Consider the following 14,364-nt stretch of genomic DNA (forward strand, 5'->3'; position numbering starts at 1 on the left):
CAGACACATACAAATTTATAAACACACAGAGATAGCTATCACAACATGAAAAGACGCACAAACGCACACTCATGAACCAAAAAATAAATATTATGCCTATACACAATGCGAGAGAGAAATACACCTTCCACTTTATAGGTTATAAGCATAAACTCCTTTTCTAAGGATTATGTGTACAGCTTTGCCAAAATACACGAGAGGGATACAAATGGCTTACGAGAGATAAAGGCTGAGTGCTATAGAGGTGAGGTATATTTATATATAATATTATTATATTGAACAAGAGGGTTTAACATTAAAAACAAAAACAACAACATAATACAAAATACAAAAAAAAAGAACGTTTACAAGGTGACATTAGCCTAATAGCCTGGTTAGGTTTTCACCCTTGGGATGCTGTTTTTAAGTGTAGTATTTTAACCCAGAATCTGATGTTTGAATGGGGTGTAATGTGATTTTTGTCAACAAGGCAAAGTAATAAAAAAAAAAAAATAAAAAAAAACGCGGAATTTAATTTAAACTACTGATGCTAGTGGAATTTAAAAAATTTTTTTTTTTTTGTGAATAAAAAAACCTTAAAAAGTCAAGATTTACTTGAAATTCTCTTTAACTTTAAGGGTCCTCACATTCTTTCTTGGTTTTGACCTTAAAACAAAAGGACTTTAAAACTTTCCATTAAGTCTAGGCCTCTTGAATGATTTTTCCTACCTTCTCCAGAATCCTCTATTTTTAAACTAACTTTGTCACTTAAACTTTTTTTTTTACCTTTATTTACATTACATTAGCAGATTATAAAAGCGCTCCCTATATAGCTAGACATTTCTTTCACAAAATGTCCTTTGACCTCTAAAATAGAAAATAGAAAATGTTGAAGCACAAAACTTCTAACTTCTATATGCAAATTGTTCTTATCTATGTAAGTAGTTTTCAAACTTCCTATCACTACTACCACTGACTGTCGCTCGCTGGTCGTTCGTTTCACCACCATTATACACCATCACTGCTTTGAATTTAACCAACGAACGAAGAATACAAAAAAAAAAACTGCAATTTTGCCTTAACTTAAGCTCAACTGAAGCCAACTAGAAAAAAACAAAAAATAAACTAGAAAAGTAGAATAAGAATCCTTAAAAGGAAGGAAAAATAGATTTGAAAAATTTAACAAGGTACACATAGCTGAACATAATCTTCCTTTTGCCACACAGTGTCTCATGAGGGACTAAGGACACCAAGAAGACGACCCTACACCATCACCGCACTAGATACTAAACATAATAATGTAGGTGGTGTATGTATGTATATATCCTTGCACAACAAAACTTGGACGTTTTCTGGACTTCTTACAACATCTAATGAGAATTTTTCCTTCCTGCAAATTCCTTGAACTGGGTGACAGCCGTTGTTGCCACAAGAGAAGCTTTCACATTGACTTAAGTTAACCAAGTTTTTTTTTAGTTTTTTTTTTTAGTTTTTGTTGTGTTTTGTTTAGAGGCAGCGCGGAATAAACATATGGAGACAGTCCCTTTCTTTTCCTAAGTCTTAAGCACCCGAGTGGAAGGAAGCAAACCAAGTCCTTGAATGTGACTTTTCCCTGTGTCACTATATTTCTAGGGAACGTAAAAGAAAACATCTGTTTAGTTGGTGTATTCTTTTTAAAGCAATTTTGTTGTCCAATACTTTCTCCCTCTCCTCTTATAGTGATGGTTGGTAGTAGTGCTATTCAAGAAAAAAAAGGAGCAATCTTACCATCACTATAGTCACTTTGATGGATAAGGACTTTCTAAGCAATGTTTTCAACCAAATGGGATATAAACTAAAAAGAATAAAACCAAAAAAAATAAATTGCACGACTGGGGTCGCACGTACTTGCTCTTATGCTTAAAGTAACTATAATGTTAAAGCTTTTTATTCAAGAAATTTAAAATTCGATATTTTTAAGTAGTATAAAAAAATTAAATCTGTTTTTATAATTAATAAAACTCCGTTTTAAAATATCTTAAAAAAAAAAACAAATATGCCATTTTATTTCTCGTATAAAAAGGTATTTTTAGAAAAAAAATTTTGAAAATTGTAGGAGCCGTTTTTTAAAAAAATAATTTTTTATATATAAAATTTTTTTAACATTTTTCAAAAAAAAAGTTGGTATGCCATTTTGAAGAAATAATTAATTTACACATAAAAACTAAATTTCAAAATTTTTCATTGATCCGTTTTCAAAAAATTGATTTTTCAAAAAAAAATTTTGAAATATTTTTTAAAAAACCAAAAATGCGTTTTTTGAAAATTTTCTAAAATTTTAATATTATCTTTACTTACACACTTTTGTATAAAAATTTTCATTTAAATCGGGTTAATTTTGTACGAGATATTCAGAAACGAAAAAAACCGTTCTATGACAGGTACCGTTAATAACGGTACAAAAAATATTTTTTTTATTTAAAAAGTTGGCCCTTATGTGTAGTATTACACACAAAAATTTTAATCAAAATCGTTAGAGCCGTTTTTGAAAAAAATTAACTTTTCTATTTCCGTTATATGGCAGGTACCGTTAGTTTTGGTCATAAAAAAAAAATTTCAATTTCCCCTCTAGGGAATCACCAAAAACTGCTAACTACCAAGTTTGAAGAAAATCACTTCACTCGTTTAGGCTGCAGCTCCAGATAGAGACAGACGGACAGACAGACAGACAGACAGACAGACAGACAGAATTGCCGGACCCACTTTTTTGGCATTCTCCATCATCGTAATGTCATGTAAAATTGTTATCTCGAGTTCGATTTTTTTTACGAATCCTAAACTTGCCCTATAGTACCTATATCGCAAGTAAAAACGAAAGACTTTGCAAGTTGTTGATGCTGAACAAAGTTTAAAATGCTCCATTGCTGACCCCCTTTTTATTTTCACATCTTTTTCATGGCAGCAAATCTTTATACATAAATTGCATATAAAAAAAAAAATAGAAAAAAATCCAGGATAAATTTTTGAAGAGTCCTCCTCTGGAGTTCCGCTTGTCGTGCTAATTTAACCCCATATTTCTACGACTGGTCTCTCTCTCACTCTGTCTTTTATATGGGAGCACAAAATGACAGCTTCGTGTGCGCCTTTCATTGTTCTTGCAGCACGACGCTTAGCTTCTGTGATGATGCTGATGATGATGGTGTATAAAACACCATCATCATCATCGCATAGATATATCAGGATGCTTTTTGTGAAAATCAAGCAAGGATCTCTCGCCGCTTCGCCGGAACTTATTCAACTGCTTAACATTTTCGCTATATTTTCTATGTGCTTTGTGTGTTGAGAGTGCAATAGATATCTGACATATTGGCCATGGCTTCGTATTTGGATTCGGATCGGATTGTTTCTATTAAATTGTGAGTTTTTTTTTTTTTTGCACAGAGAGAGAACATCTGGTCATGAAGAAGAACCAATTGTCATTGAGAATTCACATTCACGTACATATAGAAAGAGATACTGATACTTTTACTATAATTCTGCCATTATTCTATGCTCTTTGTCTTGTGTCTTTTCTTCCTGTGTGAGAAAGGATTCTTTTGAAAATTCTTGAAATAGTATTTTCTATATACGGGTACAGGAAGTTATATGCCATGCACTTAGAATTCAATAATTTAAAATATTGATCATATAAGTATGCAGCACTTTGATGAAAAATAAAATACAATGCAATACAAACTGTTAAAGATTAAATTTTAAATTAGGTTGAAAATTTAATTAGAAACTAATTTAGGTAAATATTTTGAAACAAATCCCTCGAAAGTGATTTTTTTATATTTTCATATTTTCAATTAAATTTTCATTAAAATTCAAAATTTAAATTAAATACCTAAATCTCTTCTTTAACAATTTTTTTCTGTTGTGTTGTTATTAAAACTTAAATTTTAACGAGAATAAAATCTATTTAAAAAAAATTTTATCATTCTAAAATATAGTATATTCTAGTTAGAGAGACTTTGTTCGAATTGAAAATCCCAATACCAATTATGAGCTATTTTATCAATTACGTAATCGGTTTAATTCTACATATAAAAGTGTTTTACCATAAAGGATATCTAACTAATAACAACTGAGAGAGGGAAAATGCGTGGGTTTTATCACACCCGTATATTTATGTGTGGGAAGGTATATATCTACGTACAATAAAGCCAATGTAAATTTTTGAAAACGAGAACTAAAACAAACATTAGATAGCTTGAAATCGTTTTTCTATTAGCCCATAGTGTGTGTACCTTATAGTATAGAGAGCATGTGCTTTACTTTCAATTGACATAATTAAAATGCAATTTTAACCAATAAAAAAAACAGTGGGCAGTTTTTAGAAGTTCGGTGGTCAATATTATTTGAGTTTGTGTCAACCCAGATCTCTGGCATCCTACCTATTCTATGTCCCGGAAGTCCGTCTGTCTGTTTGTATACGAAGCTATAGCATAATTGTATTGACCGATTAACATCAAACTTGGTATATAGTATTTTTTGGAGACTTTCCAGAGGGGTTTTTGGGATTAATTTTTTTGGACCAAAAATAACGGAACCGATCAAATACCAATTTCGGAAAAGTTTTATTTTCTCGAAAACGGCTTCAAAGATTTTGTTGGAAAAATGGAAAATTTATGGAAAAATTATTTTTCGAAAATCATTTATTGGTATCTGTCATAGAACCTCTTTTTTTTTCAAATCTCACACCGAAAAAAAAAACCAATATCAATTTAACATTTTTTAAATATCAAATTAACATTTCTTAAATATCAGCCAAAAATGCTCTATAAAATGTGTTTAATGATATTTAAAATGTTAAAACAACATTTTTATTATCAGGATGATATTTAAATGTCACATTTTGGAAATTTTTTTTGATATTTTATTATCATTTTTTCATATCAATTTCTCATTCCAAATTATTGAAAAATATTAAATACAAAATTCTTAATGTGTACTAATTTAAAGGCGCGTTGTGTTTTTTCGAAGTAAAATGTATGATTTACTGATAAAATTTGATCGGCACTAAGATTTTACTTCACATAGTTTGGAAGAAAATAACAGAACAATTATATCACCTATAATAGAAAAAATAATATGATCATTATTTTGTAAAGAATATTCCCTTTCAGTAATGTTTTGAAAAAAGAAAGAAAATTCTTTTAATAATAAAAATAATAAAAAAGAAAAGGAAAGAAATAGGTTTCATTATAATAAACTAAAACGTAAAATCTAGTCAACATTGATATTTTAACTGTCAAAGTGAAATTTTCACTATCCACTTAAACTTAAAAAAATGTCAAAATGATATTTTAATTGTCAAAGTGAAATTTTCACTATCCCATCTGAAATTAAAAAATGTGAAAATGATATGATAAAATATCAAAATTGATATTTTAATTGTTGGACGACTTTTGTCACTGAAAAATGTTAATTTGATAGCTGTTATTATCAATTTTTTTTTTCGGTGCATTTTATGCCAAACTACTAATTCACTTTCAACGAATTTTTTTATAGAAAAGCATTTATATAATTTTAATAAAAATCAAAAATTAAATTTTCAAAAAAATGATTTTCGAGTTTAAAAAAAAATTGAAAATTTTTTTTTTGTGAGAAATTAAATTTTCGAAAATGGGACATTAAATTTTTTTTGAAATTCGGTATAGTTTTATAAATGTTGATTACCTAGTAATTTCTACAAAATGGCATACCAATTTTGTTCGTAATTTTTTTTTTCAAATATTTAAAAAAAAATAGGATTTTTTAAATATTTTAAAAAAATAAGATTTTTTAAAAACGGCTCAAAAGTTTTTGATTTTTGTTTTCTTCTAAAAATGCATCTTAAAAAAAAGAAATCAAATTACATACTTGTTTCGGACCTCAATTTGTTCTCATATGTTGTTTTTTACCTTTGAAAAACGAATTTTTTGTTTTTTTTTTCATATAAATTAAACATATTAGCAATACTTTCTACAAGTTTTCTAATTGATTGCAGTAGAGATAGTTCATTAAAAAAATGTCATCAGTTTTTGTTATAAATTGTACCACTGTAAGGTAAAATAGTAAACCCGTGCTGTTATTAAACAAACTTTACTGTGGAAGCACATGCAAACACAAAGCTGCCGTTATCTTTTTCCCTGCCTTCCAATACACTATTATAACACACAGAGAGTAGCAATATATACACAACAAACGTTATATACACATAAGTTTGCAGTCGGTTTATTACATCATAATTAATTTTGAAATATACACACATAGTAACCCTCTGGTATAAAGGAGTAACCCCCAACGCCACCCCCCTCATAGTTTTTCTCGTTAGTTATAAGTTGGTGGGAAAAATTGCAACCAGCCTTTACTACATTTCTGCTTGGGGTAGGCATATACTAACTTTAACCTGATAGTCACTATATAGTAAACTGTGTCTATGCAGAAAGGTGGGTTGTTTTACAGAGTAAAAGCTGGTTCGAAAATGCGTTTAAAAACTGGTGGTTGGTGGCGCCTCGATTACTTCATAGTTTTGATGGGTGTTTTAACGCGATAATATGATAGAAAAGTAGAAAAGAAAAAAAACAAAAATAACAACAACAACTATAATACAGTAGTTGTAGGTATATTTTTGAGTTGTAGTAGCGTCGAGTCGGTGATATTATAGTCTCTATTATGCCTCACCATGCTGTTTGGTGGTAACACATGTTTTAATAATTAATATGCGTTTAACCTATTTTGATACTGAGTCACGATACATCGTTAGTTATTCAGTGTGTTTAGGGTTTTCTGGTATAGTATAGAAAATATTCAAATGCTAGGTTACCTATCTATACCTTCTACTATCCTGTATTATATAGTTGTGCGAATTTACGTTGAACAAACAACACAGTATTTATGCTTAAATAATTTTGTTGCTAATTTTAGTTTATGTTTGGGTTTAGTTAGAAAGCATCAGTGCCATATTGGCAAGCACTTTCATAATGAGACACACAGAATAAATGGTTTTTGTTTATGTTTTACAAAATTCATTTTATTAAGTGAGTGAGATATACCTTGTTTTTTCTCTAAATACTGGAGGGCGCAATTTATTTTGAACTTGTTTTTCATCAAAATTATGTTTGTTAACCACATAAATTATATTTTCAATCAAAAATAATAAAAATTAAAAAAAAAAATTACAAATCAGAAATGGGATGACACAATTTATAATAACACTGTGCAAGTCGAAATCTTTGACAAGTGCGTTGTTGACTGTTTCCCCCTATTTCGGATCTGAGAAATCGATTGGCATCATTAGTTTTTCGATTTATTGCCCGGTTTAAAGTCATTTTTCTTGTTTATATTGCTATTTTTTCTGCTCAAACGTTATTTACTACCAGCATAAACTACTGGCTTTGTGAAAATGTATATCTTAGTAACGAATGTGTTGCCGTTGTGTTTTAATACATTTTTTTTTACATTTGAAGCCGATTTGTGAGAAAATTGCTTCTACCGCCTAAACCGATTTAATCTTATCCTTCACTTTTTTTCTGTAAATAATCTAAATAATCCTTATACATCATTTTATTTATGAAATCAAAAAAATAAGTTTTGAAATAAATTTATTTTTAACAAATAGATTTTAAAGTATTTTTCATTACCGACGTTTAAGAACAAAAAATTATTAAAATTGGATCTGTAATTTGCTTTAGTTACTCCACTAAAACATAATAAAACGATAACAATGCAAAAAAATCCAAATTCTTTGAATTTTTTCAACAAAAACTTGCTTAATTATTAAATAAATTCCAATAAATGATAATCGATTTCTCAGGTCCGAAATAGGGGGAAACAGTCAACAGCGCACTTGTCTCAAAATTTTTTTTGAAAAAAACTTGCACAGTGTAATTGATTAGGAGTGCAGTTTAGGCTTTTCTTTCACAGAAAATACCACAAAAAAACTAATTCCACACGACTACCATTAATAGCTTCTAAGAAAAAGAATGAAATTCCTAGGCTCCATAAAAAAAAAGATTGTCATTACAAAAAAAAAAGAACCATACACTCAATTTAATATGATGGCACTTCAACTGATGGTAATAGCTTATTACACTAACATCAATCAACAAACAACCAGAAGGAAGAACTTTGAGGGTTTATTTGATCTGCAAATAGAACTCTTCGGTAAGGATTTCACATAACAATCACACATGTGTATGTAGTCACTACCGTCATACAATTCGAGCCATAAAATACCCCATTAGTTATTTTTATAGCCGCTTTTATGTTTGCTCTAATCTGGCGCATTTACCATCACCAAAAAAAAAAGCTAATTTCCTTATATTGATATTTCACAAGTCATTGACTTAATTCCAATATAACTTTATCCTGGGAATAACTCTCTATACGAACCTGCCAAAAAGGACTTCACTTCATAGATTTTTTTTTTATTATTTGTTGTTGTGGTTTGAGTACAGTAATTTGGTTGGCATGTTTGGCAGTGATATTGTTCATTCGTATGCAAACATAAAAATGTAAATACACAAATATCTTCACCCCCGCTCATCAACATATTATCGAAACAAAATAACAGTAAAATAACAATTTCTGGCAAACAAATTTCAATTTTCTCCTCCATCTAAGAGATACTTTGGTATTGAAATTTGAAATAAACCAGGCCTGTTGTATGTCTATCTGTCTACTGTTTATTGTTGTTGTTGTTGTTATTTATAAAGAACGCGCCCACCTATACCATAATATACCTTACCAGCTAGTCAGTGAAATGTTTCAATAAATCTGAATGAATTGTTTTAATATTTGCTACCAATTTTCGAAAATATTCCAAGCACATCATTTTATCATATTTCGCAGAGCGAGCGAATGAAATAGAGGATGTTTCATCCCCTCTTCTCGATAGATAGACAGATAGACGCAAAAATTTAGATGATAGTGAGTATCTATGACTGCGTAAATTGAAAAGGGCATAGAGAAAGAGAAAAGAAGAAACAAAAAATTATTAGGAACGTTTTTCCATACGAGTATTGTTTTTGAAATGAAAATTTTTGTGAAAGTAATGAAAACCTGTGGCATTCTATAGAGACCGAGAGATATAGATTCTGAAGGGGGAAGAATTACTCGGAATTGGTATAAAGAAACAAAAAAAAAAATGCCTGCGTTTTACCTTTTTCGGACGCATTTGGATTGTAAATTTACAGAATGGAATATAAATTTGCATTTTCATTGAAATAACATGCAAACGGAAAAAATGCTTTGATAAAATGTGGTGAACATATTTTTTATTGGTTTTGATATTTATTGAATTTGATATTCACTCCAAACACGATATGGTGGATAAAAAAGGTTGATAAAGAGGGCTTTAAGTTTTTTGACATTTTGATTTTTTGTACTAACATTTATGTTCTCATTCTTCTGTATATTTACCCTATATTAAATTGAGTGGAAAGAGAAAAACATGATTCTTGCGATTCTGAAGTCTGTAGCATCCAGAAAATAAGTGATTAAGGACATTGAAAAGAAACCAAAGATTTCAAAAATATTTTTCTGATTGTGATATAATTCACATCCACTTCTGTCACAACGTATTATAAATGAAGTGAATTTTAAGTAAAAATAAACTAAGGATTGACCAAAAAGACCAAAAATAAAATTACAATGCGTTTTTGGAGACTCAGTACAATACTGTAATTACGTCCATTACCAGAAGATATTCCAGGTTACCAAACCGGAATTATTCCGAAAAAAAATCGGGATCTGGTCGTTATTCTGTATTCTGCATCTGAATTCTGAATGATAAGACTTGTGTAAGCATAATTCTGTTTTCCATTATCCTGAATTTCTATTCTGTATTTCAAAATTCTGTCAATCCAAAATTCTGTTTATCTGCAAATCCATTATACTCTGCTTTTCGAAATTCTGTTATTCAAAACAGAATTTTTAAAAATAGAATTTTGGAATCAGAATTTTGGCACATACAGAATCTTAACCCAACCCAAAATTTCCATCGGATTTTAAAATAAAGCATTTTGCAATCCAAATTATAGCGCCCTTCAAAGATTTTGGTCATTAAAATGGATGAATTTTGACCAATAGATCTAGAAATTTTCTAAACATTTCCTGCACATAAATTATTTTTTCGTTATTTATTAATTCGTTTACGATTTTGTGCACAAAGCATTTGTTGTTCAAAAGTTATTCACTAATAAACAGGGTCCAACAAAGAGCCATCAGAGCCTTTAAACTCTCCTATGCATCCGATTTCATCTCACATAGGCACTCGTGTTTTACCTAAAATTTCGCGAGTGCTCGCACAACATTATATTTCTAAGCCGTAAAAAAACATAAATCTTATGCCTCGAAATGATTATCCAGTTCAAGGATACTATACTCTGTGAACATACATATTCTCGTACAACACACACACACACCTATTCCAGGACTTAGTATAGTTAACGCAAAAACCCAACTGCTCCACCAAACCACACCGAGAGAGACATGCAATTTATATATGCGGTTTTTATAGCTTGGCATATACAGAGATTATCCTCTCGTACCACACTCGCTCTCCATACCGTATAGCGTTAGCGTGGCATAGAAGAACCTCATTATAAATTTAACAGTCACAGACAAAAATATCCTTGTATCTTCTATCCGCAGATGGTGATACCCCTTTGATTGATGGGTGCAAGGTTTATAGAGGTTAAACTTTTACCGAAATTGGAACCCGAAATCTACATTTAAATCTCTTTGCTCAGGTTTTGAGTTGTATAGTGGGACGGGTATACGGAGCGGCGCGGTGGTGGCGTTGATGGTAGAACGCAGATATACTACCACTTTAAATGGGTTACAGTCATGTGTTTTTTTTTTTTTTTTTTTTTTTCTTTTTCTTGGATCCTCGTAGTTTTTTTTATTTCTTCTTTAACGTTTCTCTAATTTTTGTAAATTTTTCCTTTGCTCTGAATTTCCTAATCGGATTTTGTCGTTTTAACTTCTTTTCGTTGCTTCTTTTCGTGCAGCGCAACGTGCTTCTACTTCTACCGTTTGAAAACCATCTGTTTCCTTCTTTTTTTTTCGGGGGGAGACTGAGTATAATGAGTTGGAAGCAATGAAAAGACCCAAGAAAACGATGAAAAAAAAAAAACAGTAAGAACATAAGGAATGAGATGACACAACCACAAGTTGGCAATAAAGGATGTACCATAATAGTTGGGAGTTAAAAAAATCAAAAGAAAAAAAATCTTAATGTCCTACATAATGGAGCTTTTGCATGTCATTAATGCTCGAAGTCTCTCTTTCTACTTTCTCATCGGCAAGGAGTATTGCAGTCTTAATTTTATGTTCAACTTGCTTTTGTCCTTTTTTTTTGTAGATATTCTTCTTAATGTTGTCGTGTTGTTGTTGTTATTGTTGTATTATTTGAATCAGTTCAACAAAAAGCAAGAATAAATGGAAACATAAAACGATTTGCTGTCGGGTTAAAGAAACGTTCCTTTCTCTTATCTTTCTTTTATCTTTGGCTTTGACATTTGTTATGTGTTCTTTTTGCAAGCAGCAATGAAGAATGAAAATATCTACAAAAAAAAAAATAGTTCTTTCTAAGAAATAGTTTTGCTTATGTGGCGCAATGATTGTGTGGTAGGATGTTTGTCGTGAACAGAGACAAGTGCTATTAGGAGCATACTAACCGAAGAAAAAAAAAATCACTCTACTCTACAACAACAACAACTTAAGTTTCCTTCTTTCTTTTATATATAAAAGTCGTCCTTGGGCCATCTTCTTTCATTTGACAGGCAAAAGCGATTCTGTCTGAGTGTATTTAGGTTCCACCGTTTTGCACTTCACAAACTTATTTCTTTCTTCTTTCTTATTTTTTTTTTTAATTTCATTTTATGGTGCCTTAAGGACTTACATCACCTCTGGCTATTTTCCAGAAGAAAAAAATAAAATAAAATAACTTCGAGAGCGACCCAAATTCGCTACATAAAAGTGCCAAATAAAAACAATAAAGCAAAAGTAAGGTTACATAACGCGGGAGCAACATGTGGTGGTGATGGTGGAAAAATTTCGACAACAGGTTACAGTAGGAGCGAGCTGTCATATTTTAGATGAATGGTTTATGTGGAAAGGATTATATGGAGTGTCCTTTTTAGGCTTGGATGACATTCTTTTTTGGGGTAGGAAAATGTTTCACTTCTGAGAGGAGAAAAGTCAACAATAATTTATTTTATTTTGTTTGTCAAGTGATGTCACTTAATCGTGAGTGACAAATATTTCTACCACCAATAAATTATAAATAAAAAAATTGAGTTGAATAACTTGAAACTTTTTAATTCAGGCTTCTTCTTAAAAAAAATTTGATTGACCAATTTACTTCCCTTAGAATAGTTACAGTCTTTTAAAATTTATTGTTAGGACACTTAACTTGTTGTTGATTTATCACTCAAATTTGTAATTGTGTCTACTACAACGCCAACATTATAAAGTCATATAAATAATAACAACTAACTTTGTCTTGGGTGTAAAGAAAAAAATAAAAAAAAAACTTTGCTTTCGATGAAAAACTTTTTCATTCCTTGGAAAAAGTTTGGAGTTTTTTTTTTCTTAAAATCGATAAGAAACTTTTATCGAGTGAAGAGGTCATAATTTTTGTATATAAAAATAAGAAGGAAAAGAAATAATTAATTTTTACAATGACAAATCATTTGTGTAAATTTTCAAAGGAAAAAGAAATAACCGATTTGGAATTTTTGTTAGTCTTGGGAAGTTCAATTTATTTTCTTCATTAGAATTTTGTATAATTTGCGTTGAATTCAAAATCTCTTATAAGCAGTTAGATGGAAAACATAATAATTGGAAAATCAGATCTTTCTGAAGTATTTCAGAATAAGTCCAAAACAGTGAACTTTCACGAATTTTTGTCAAATCCTTTACAACTTCAGAGGTAGTGAAGGCATTCATTCTTGGCAGTTTTGTTTAAATTTCCCTGAAAGAATATCTGCATTCACAAATCTCTGTTGACTGGATTAGTACTAACGTAGCGTAGAAAAGGATGTCCTTTTCCTTTTAATTAGGAAATTGGATAGGTACCTAGTGGTTTTCTATTTTTTTTTTTTTCAGAATTTTTTTTCCAGATTGGAATGGACAGTAAAAGATTATCTTGAAATCCAAAATGCACGTTAAGAAGTAGGTTTTTTAAGCTCTACCTAGTATATTTCTAGTCCTCCGAGAAGAAGTGAGTATAGATGGAAAGTAAAAATCGTTATATCCACTTTTCCCGAAAATTGAGATTTTCATGCACAATTATTAAGCATGTATAACATTGCAAATTAGTATTGTGGAAAAAGTATTCAAATCCCTTAAAAAATGAAGTTGAAATGTTTTTTTTCCATTTTTCTCAAAATAAACAAGTATATTTTTCATTTCTGCTACTAATTATTTCCAACCTTCTATTTAAAAATGAAACAAGAATTTTTTCATATAAATTATTCTTTTGTACTCGTACCTGTCTCCTTTCTAATCAATACTCTAAAAATTACAAATATAATGCACAAAAAATACGTGCCATAAACACACTGGTTAGAGCTATAATCAAAATTGAATTGCTTAATTGGGTGGGAAAATTCCTCGAAATAAATTCTAATTTTGAGGGATGAACTTTTCTTTGAATTTCTATTTCAGCATTTGATATTGAATATTAAATTAATTTTTATATACACAAAAAAAACACGCTCAGGGTTTGCAATATTTACCTCGAAAAAAATATATCGGGAAAACCCAAATTCCACAAAATTTTCTTTGTTTGCACTGTCTTAATTTTCATTAAAAAATTTCCGAAACAGAAATTTTCATACGAAAGAGCTAATTAAAAAATCTGCAGCCCACGATGTCATTTATGTTTCCTTTATTAATAGGTAACATAAAATTACATAGACATTTAAAAACACCTACAAAATTCTGCTAATCTATTTAAAATTTACAATTCAACAAGAAACACTCATTCTATAAAAAGGAAAAACATTAAAACAAACACATAAAACCCAATTAGTTGAATGTGACAATTTGTCAATTTAAAACAAAAAGGCTTCTAGAAATTCAGTCTTAAAATTGAGAATTAGTCTGTCAAAATGTACAAATTTGTTATTTTTGATTCGAATAAAAATGGATTAGGAAATGTTCTTGCAGCTTAAACTTGTCAAAAAGCAACAATTTAACAGTCGTCTTAAGATAAAGGACATTTAAAGAAAAAAAAAAAAAACAATAAAAAAAAGAGTCCTTTGGAAGTGTTTCTATTTCTCTTAAGACTTTTTTTTATTGTTTCTTTAAAACTTGAAGCCTATTTCAAATTGGCTTTCAAGAAAAAAACAAAAAAAAAAGTTAAAATCT

General features: G+C 29.9%; 1 protein-coding gene across 1 annotated transcript in view; it reads right to left on the reverse strand.

Annotated features, from left to right (window-relative positions):
• LOC129919984 (limbic system-associated membrane protein-like) overlaps nucleotides 1-14,364 on the reverse strand; it is a 190,483-nt gene that overhangs the window by 43,506 nt on the left and 132,613 nt on the right. The gene's annotated exons all lie outside the window — the stretch shown is intronic.

Source organism: Episyrphus balteatus, chromosome 4 (genome assembly GCF_945859705.1).
Source record: "Episyrphus balteatus chromosome 4, idEpiBalt1.1, whole genome shotgun sequence".
Classification (NCBI taxonomy): domain Eukaryota; kingdom Metazoa; phylum Arthropoda; class Insecta; order Diptera; family Syrphidae; genus Episyrphus; species Episyrphus balteatus.